Source organism: Staurois parvus, unplaced genomic scaffold (genome assembly GCF_062004578.1).
Source record: "Staurois parvus isolate SC_StPar_1 unplaced genomic scaffold, SC_StPar_1.0 ptg000530l, whole genome shotgun sequence".
NCBI lineage: Eukaryota > Metazoa > Chordata > Amphibia > Anura > Ranidae > Staurois > Staurois parvus.
Genome location: NW_028318326.1, coordinates 4172677 through 4178676, shown reverse-complemented (window position 1 = coordinate 4178676; position 6000 = coordinate 4172677). Strand labels below are relative to the sequence as shown.

General features: G+C 44.2%; 1 pseudogene; it reads right to left on the bottom strand.

Moving 5' to 3' along the window:
* Positions 1-1419: 1419 nt before the first annotated feature.
* LOC149451588 (U2 spliceosomal RNA) lies at positions 1420-1535 on the bottom strand (annotated as a pseudogene).
* Positions 1536-6000: the final 4465 nt, after the last annotated feature.

Here is a 6000-nt window from a genome sequence, read left to right as displayed (position 1 = left end):
AACAGTTTTAATAAATATACTACGCTATGGAAGTCTCTTCTCTGCTTCTATCTCTCTGAATGTCTTGGGGAGATAAGGGTTTCAATTATATTTTAGATCGGACGGTTACTGAAGGCTCCTTGGCATTATGGAACAACAGGCTGAAGGGAGTGAATGTTATATTCCTGAAGTACATTTGTGATTTTTCCTATATACATAAGAGGTCACAAGTACTTTTGGTTAGTGAGCACATTAAAAAAGGACGGCATGGAAGGTAACCTGTATGGAATATTGGTGGTGTTTATACAGCTTATATTCCAGTTAGCACAATAAGGTTACTGAAGAGTGTTTGTTTTTAATAACAAGGATTGATCATTATGTGGATTTATAACATTTGGCACAAGACTTTTCACTCATTATTATAATCAATATATAATATATAATCAATCAATATATAATTTGTACGAATTATATCAGCTTTGTGGCACTGGCTAAGGGTTAATACCAGTCATTCTCATTTTCACTTACAGTATTATGTATATATGATCACAATTACAGCACTCACATTATATTTGTTTTTGTTTTTTTTTAAGTCCGCAAACGTGCAAACTACAACGAAAAAACCCGTAAGTGAATCACAAAAAAAGTGCAAGTGCAAAACACCACACGAAAAAGTGCACTTAGGGGTGTGCTTGTGTCCTACCCCTAAAGGGGCTTGGACCGCTTACCCTGATCCCCCGGGGCACGAAGCTCCTGACGGGGACAAGGTTTCCCAATTGGTCCTCCTGGCCAAAAGGCCTGGTGGACCACCGTTCCTTGTGTCCAGCCGAAGCCGGACACTCAGTACTTGGTCAGGGGGCTCTCCCGAAGAAAAGCCCCCTAGGGATCAGGGGAGGAAGAAACCAAAAGGCCACACATCCTCCCCCTAGACTTCAGGGTAGGCCCGAGGACCCACACCCTACCATCCAGTGAAAACACATGCATAAGCAAAGAAAAAGTGACAAACGTGGGAGGTGTTAAATTAAATAAATAAAAAAATAAAAATAAAAATAAAAAGTGGTACCGTGCCAAATTGTGCACAGACCAGGCCCTGAGGCCCGTAGCAAAAATTGCCCTGGACTTAGCCAAAAGGCCTGGTCCTTAGGGCACTGTGCAAAAAGAATGTAAAAACAGTGACCATGTGCCATGTTCACACAGTGGGGTCCCACACCCAGGTGTTACTAGTGGCACCCCTGAGAGCATCTACTCAGGGGGCACTGAGTTTGCGGACTTTCTGCCTCCTCAGCCCCTGGCCAGACCAAGGTAGATCCGTTCAAATCAGGAGGTACTGGGTCCTTCCAGTTTTCTCAGGGTAATTACTCCCAGGGCCCCAGCTTAACTTGTGGCGCTCCCCGATTTCTGTCTCTCCGGTACTAGCCTTCCGGACCCCCATCATACCAGTGAGGGTACTATACAACAGCCATCCCCGCAAAGCTAGAATGGCCGGGAGCACCCCCACTGGACACTGATAAGAACAGATACTACACTTGATCTTAGCCAAAAGGCCGAGAAGCGATGTCCAGCCTATTTGTTTTTTTTGATTGAAAAGATACTTTTATTGCAGAAGCATCAAAAACAACATGTTACGTGTAATCGGGGTACATCTCACCCTGTACTGCGACGCAGCGCACCACATAGCAATACAGTTCCAAACATACGATAAATACATTCAGGCCAATAAATACATTCGCTCAGCGGTATGATGCCTGACGTGATGTGCACAGAGGATGAATCCCCCGGATCACCACGTCATGCATGACGCCGCTTACCCCAAAAACTGTAGCATCCTAATACGATATACATTTCCTAGTCACTATGTCATGCACGAAAACGATAACTGAAAAGAAAAACACTGTCAACAATAGGCATCGGGTGTGTGTGGGGGGGGGGGGGTGGAAGGGGAGGGAAGGGGGAAACACAGGCCCGAAGCTTTATTGAAGGGACAAAGACACGCAAGGGGGAGTAGGGGGAAGGGGGAAATCTTCAGACGTCCTCTTCCTCCTTAAAGTCCAACAAGGAATAGTCTCTGAGCAGACTGAGGATCAGTCTGCGGCAGTCCTCAATGGACATCCTCTCCCGCTGGAGTGTGAGGCGCTTTCTGGCGCACCATAAAGCGTCCTTGAAACAGCACAGCACCCGCCAGGCGCCGTCAATTTCCTCCAAAGAAAAAGTTCCACAGAACAGTCCATTCAAAACCCCAAAGTGAGTGATGGCTGTCTGTGGCACAAAGTCCTTGAGTTCAGGTTCCAGGGCCCCCAACAGGGCCTGAGCAAATGAGCACTCCCAGAAAACGTGATAGGACGTTTCCTCATGGGTGATGCAGAAGGGGCAGTGTCTGTATCTGCTCAGGTTCCTGGCATGCATAAATGTCCTGAGAGGCAGTCCCCCCTGGATAGCCATCCATGCCAGGTCTTTGTGCCTGTTGGTGAGGATGTTAGAAGAAACATTCCTCCAGACCACCTTGCAGGTGTCTGAAGGCAGGCCTGGAACCGACTCCAAAATGTCGCTGGCTCGGATGAGCTTGTAGATGGTCTTTGGCTTCCACAAGTCCGGCTTGACTCCCTGCAGCCCTTGCTCCCTGATGAACTTGAAGGTATCCAAGTAGAACCAAGGAGTGTCCCAGTTGTAGGGGATGGAACTATCCCAGGTGTCCCACCCCAGGGACCTCCAGAGAGGCAACAGGAAGAAGCGAGACATTGCGTTCCCGCCAGAGTCCATAGTCCGTCTTGGCAAAGTTCTGCGGACGCAGTTGCAAGCAAAGAACACCCTCAGCTGGGTGGCGATGTCGGGCACGCCCTTACCGCCCTTGAGGGGTTCCTTGAACATGACTGCCCGCTTCACTCTGTCCATCTTGGAGCCCCAGATGAAGTGAAACACCGCCCTGGTGATGGCCTTGCAGGTGTTGACCCGGGGGGGCCAGGCCTGGGCGAGGTACTGCAACACAGGGAGAATCTCGCTGCGGAGTACCAGTGTCTTCCCTTCGATGGTGAGGTCTCTGAGGCTCCAGAGTCCAAACTTTTGGCGCATCTTGGCCAGTCTCTCCTCCCAAGACTTCAGGGCTGCGCCCTCGGCACCAAACCAAACTCCCAAAATCTTCATGAAGTCTGTCTTGATGCCAAAGGGCATGGATGCAGAAGAAGGCAGGAACCACTTTCCGAAGAGCATGACTTCCGACTTCCCGCAGTTGACCTTTGCCCCCGAAGCTTGGCCGAAGTCCTCGCAGGTCTGGACGAGCAGGTCGATGGAGCGCTGGTTGGCACAGAACACCGTCACGTCGTCCATGTAGACGTCCAGCGATGTCCAGCCTATTTGTTTATATATTCTAAATTGATTATGGAGTTACACCCCTATATATTTGGTGTATCAGATATACACCGAGGAGCAGCAGCTGGGTAGTGGGTGAAGTTTGTGAGAGCACAAATGTCTAATATTTAATAGTTTACATTATATAAAAGAATGCAATCTACTAACAGTTCACATAAAAAAAAATCCAAACACTCCTTTCCCCATACCTTTGACTTAATATTGATCTCTGATATATAATTGGAAGCCCAAAAATAAAGTGCAGAAGGTTGCAGTGGGAAGTATTAAATTTGCATAATAGGATTTCCGGCGATTCTGGGCTCCAGAAGAGATTGGCAAGTTTTTAAAGCATGGTGTTCCTGATCTCAAAGACTACTGGTAGCTTAGCTCTTCAAAAGCAACTCTTTATTCACTGGTATTTAAAAGGAAAAAAAAAGTCAGTGACAAACACTAGTCTTCTTACCCTGCTTATTCCTATAGCCCACATGCTGTTTTACCACTACGGTTTGCCCTACTCTGCTATAATGCATGATGTGCTACATACTGGGTATCATCTTGCCTGTAAATTCAGAGCACAGCTCTAGACTTTCTAGACCCAGTAAATCATCATGATGGAATAACTTTCATAAATGGATTTAGTCTGCTGAAACAAAAATAGCTATTTAACACTATGCAATTGGACTGCTTGCTGAAGCCTATCTATAATACACAGCATACACTCCTATTGCAACTCAATCTCAAAAATCAATCACGAAGACTTATGTGAGCAATAACCATAATGCTAATCATTATTTGGAATAGATCAGCTACATCGAAAAATGCTAGATGACCTTTTAAATAAATATAAATCCTCCATATGTTGAAAATTACTTTCACTTTCGTTGAACTTTAAACCATTACTCAGCTTGCTTTAGCATTTGTGATATGTTAATAAAAAGAGGAGAAAAAAGTAGCATTTCATCTTGAGTTCAAGGGCTACTGTTCAATATCAGAATCCAACGATGAACTAGCAAATACAATTAATTTGATCACACCTTCTGTGTGACTTTGTAATAGTTCTACAGATCCAAATAGTGAAGGCATTTTTTGAATATGAAATAAGTCTCCCTCTACTCCTGATTACCATTTTATGACTTTATGTTGACTTTGCTCAAAGTTCCATCCAATTACTCTCTCTTCCTATTTTGCATTACACTTAATTGCATTCCAAGGTCACTTATAGCCCCAGTATGCTCCGCCAGCAATTAACATGATAGTTTGTCTACAAGGAAGACAATAGCAACAAAACAAACTACGTGACATCCGTCTGTTGCTATAGGAACAATTCGCACAATATCTGACAATGACTTTCCAGAATCTTTGTCTTTATTTCCATTTGCTAAAATACATTGTTCTGGACAGTATACAACACTTCTTAGATTTTGACTGTAACAAATTACTATATAATACACTACCACAATAATAATATGCTAGACTAGAAAATTCTTTGGAAGTTTATAGAGAGATTTATGCCCAACTGAAGGCTACAATTTAATTTTTTAAAATGTCCCCAGGTGTTTAAATAATATCAGTTCATGCAGCAACACTCATCTACAAGCCAAAGCTGTCCCCTGCAGTAACTCTTCTTTGCCACAAGATCACAGGGATCAAGACTAAGGCCTCTACTGTGAATTCAGGGCATCATATCCCTGCCCCCTGAAGTGGCATCACCATGGCACACTTTATTCACACTGTGTTGATGCAGAAAGTGGCACTAACGTCATTACATCTGCACTACCGTCTGCTTTAGTATGTTTAGCACAGAGAAGAGCCTGAGATGAAAAAGACCCTCTATCCAGGCCTGTTACCTGACAGGCCTGAAGACTTTAGAAAAGGTAAGTCTAAAAATATAGAAAATCAAGAATTATAATCAGTGAGGTACACAAGGGAAGGGGGAATGATTTTGGAGAGGGGGAAGTACAGACCCCAGAACTAGGCTTTAAAGGATAAGTTCACCTTTCATAACATGTTACACCCATATTCAAGGTGTAACATGTAACATATTATGAAAGCACCGCCCCCCACTCCCTGCCGATCCCCCACTAGCAGGGGAACTTCTCCTGCCCACTAGCTGTCAAATTTTTAAAAAACATGGCCGTGAGGGAATCCGCCCTCCCAGCCACGTCACTTATTCACTGTGTTCTGTGAATGAGAAACTACAAGTTCCAACAGCCTTAGCAGCTGTCGGCTTGTAGTTCTCAATGAACTACCATGGCACTATGGAGCACCATGATAGTTCATTGATTCTTGCTGTCAGTATATCTGCTTCCTTGTACATCCTATACAGCAAGCAGATATACTGACAGATCTGCAGGAGTTCTGCATGGAACAAGTGATCTGCTGATCGCTGGTGCAAAGCTTTCCAGGCTCCTGCAGCAAAAAAAATAAATGCTCATTTTTTTACCTGCAAAAAAAAATTGTGCATTTATTATTTATTCATCAAAAAGTGAACTTATCCTTTAAGGGTTCAACAAGACTTTCCATGGTCAACATAAAAGCAGAAGACCGCAGGTGTAGTTGTCTTTTTGGTTCCTACCATGAGATAAATGTAATATGCAATTTCTGGCCTCTTGTTCTGAAAATGCAACTTGCCTAGCTGCCATGCCAATATGATGACAAATACATTCCCTATACCTGACT